Source organism: Condylura cristata, unplaced genomic scaffold, assembly GCF_000260355.1.
Source record: "Condylura cristata isolate star-nosed mole 26May11 unplaced genomic scaffold, ConCri1.0 scaffold00004, whole genome shotgun sequence".
Classification (NCBI taxonomy): Eukaryota; Metazoa; Chordata; class Mammalia; order Eulipotyphla; family Talpidae; genus Condylura; species Condylura cristata.
Window position 1 is genome coordinate 2,494,352 of NW_004567105.1, and position 2,607 is coordinate 2,496,958.

A 2,607-nucleotide genomic window follows, 5' to 3' on the forward strand; every position below is an offset into this window, starting at 1 on the left:
GGCCCTGTCCCGAGGAGGCACTTGCTTTTCAACTCCACAGAACGGCCAGCCCAAGTGCCCGGTGTTGCCAGATCTTTCAAGTTTAGGACAAGTGGCAAGTTAAGATATTTATGTGCCATCTCCGAACTTCAAAATGTCAACTCATTGAAAAAAAATAGAATGTGTCAGTGTTTGCCAAGACATCACATCCCCGCATGTGGATCTTGGCTGGCCAATTAGCAGCACCCTCTCAGTGAAGAAAATGAACTTCCAGCCAATCAAACGGAACTGAGCACATTTCAGAGATTGTATTTGACCTCTAGCTTTTTCACAGTCGTTTCAAGCTAGTATATAAAGGTGAAAGAGCCGTTGGGGAAATAAAATGGAACTCCAATCATTCCCACCTTTTTTAAAAAAATTTATTTATGCATACAGAACTGGGGTGCAGGCCAGAGATGCAGGGGCAGTGAGAGGATTCACCAGAGACAGAGCGGGGAGCAGAACAGGCAGAGGGATGAAGGACACTGCTGAAGGGAGCAGCGGCAGATCAGGAGAGGTCTCCTGTGCCATGTGGGTCAGCTCCCTGACTGGGAATTGAACTCGTGTTGAGGCGGCTGTGGCCAGCTTCAGAGTTCTGTGCTTTAACCCACTGCACCACCAGGGAGGGCCTATTCCCATTGTTCCCCAGTTGAATGGTTCCTCATGAGGTCTGTCCCCCAGCTGACTATCTGCCACTACCAGGGATAAACTATGTTACTTTATGCAAACTATTTTTTAGCACCTCAACAAAAGACAGGTGTGTTCACTTGTTACCAGAATTCATTCACAATAGTCGTGAATAAACAGGTCACTTGCCCCCAGCATCAGCATCCCCAAGGGCACATTCTGTAGCACTGTCTTTGCTCCTGTCAGCTGAAGCAGTGGGGCCCAAGAATCCAATTGAGGAGCTCTCTTCTTGGATGACTGACAAGAATCTTCTCGATTTCTCACCCCTGCGTGTGTGTGTGTGTGTGTGTGTGAATCATCGGGGAGTTAACTGGGGCTGATTAGGACCAGACTGACTTGTCACCGCAGCAGAACATCTGGCCTAACTTGCTCACCCTCAGCGGTGGGCTCGGTCCTGCCCTCAGCCCCACAGCTCACTCCCAGGCACCCGTCTGGAGCTCCCAGAGTGTGCGCTCCACATGTGCTTATTCCAGGTGGGCGGGCGTGCTTGAGTAGGAATTCAGCTCACAATTAAGCCTAGGCAGGATGAAATCACTGGCTGGGGAGAGAGAAAAGCCTCCTCCTCACCACATGATAAATGCAGACATCAGCACTTCAGAGGGGTGACTGCCTTTCCCCCTCAATCATTTCCTCAATTTTTATTCATTTTCCCAGCTCTGCCTTGCCCTTTCTTATGTTAACCTTTTACCCAGGGCTCCCATTTGCCAAGGAGGCAGATTCCCCGTTGCTCTGTCTTCGGAAGGCTGCTCTGGCTGGTGTTTCCAGCACTGCAGGGAAGATTCCCATGGCAGCAAAAATTCAACCCCTTATTTGCAGGGATTCTGGTCCCCTCTGAGCCTGCTCCGATTGACAGAACGGCAGACCTGCACGCGTTACCTGCTTGCGTGCACTCCATGCCTCCTTCCGGAGACGCCCTAGGAGAGGTCGTCTGAGCGCCCTCTCACCTTGTCCCTTTCTCTCTGGTAAGGTTTCTCACACCAAACTGACAGGATATGTAAGAAGTAATTTGGTCAGAGCTTATCTTTTAAGAACAGCAGCCACTTGAGCAAAGCTTTACCTCAGTATGCCATCTCCAGGTTTGACGAAAAAACAGGTTTGGAGAGGTAAAGAGTTTTGTTGGCATTAAAGCAAGATAACACCGTTAGTGGCAGAACAGGGACTCAAACGCCCCTAGTTCCATTGCGGCCTCTAATAAAATGACTACACGTACCAGCATCCCTTGCGACGCGCCACTGCGCAAACGCACCTTGGCTCTCCCCCCCCTCCCCTTCCTCGGTCGGACCCAAAGCCCAATCACAAGCTGCCGCTCCTAGCGCCCGACCAATGGGAAGGCTGTTGCTAACACGCCGGTTATATTTTTAGCCCAGGGCGCTCAAACACCCTCCCGGCGGGGGTCCGACTGCCAAGGTGCCGCGCGTCAGCGGCTAGGAGGAGCGAGCGAGGGCGGGACGCATCGGGGAACAGAGAGGCGGAGAGGAAAGAAGGGGCGGGGTGCAGTGGGTCCAGGCGGGGGGCGTGTTAGTGACGCTCGGCCTGTCGCTGACGCACGAGGCAAGTAGTCCCAGGAGGAGCCCCGGGGGCTGGAACTCGGCGCGCGGGGGAGGGGCGCGCGGCTGGCGCCCGGCTCCCTCCTCCCGGCGGCCGTGGAGTTTGCCCTCCAAACGGCGCTTCCCCGCCAAGTGGAGTAACATGCATTTACGCCCCTCCGCCACCGCGCTCTTTGCCCTTGCCCAAAATAAAAGCGATCAGCAAAAACAATGCAACTGTTCGTAGCTGGAAACTTTCTGGTCTCGCCACGCTCCGCAGGTTCAGCCGCTGCCGTCGGCTGCGACCGTCTGGCCTGACAATAAATGTCGAGGGTGGAAACGCGCGAGGACCTGGTCGGAGCAAAGCGGGGCGGGG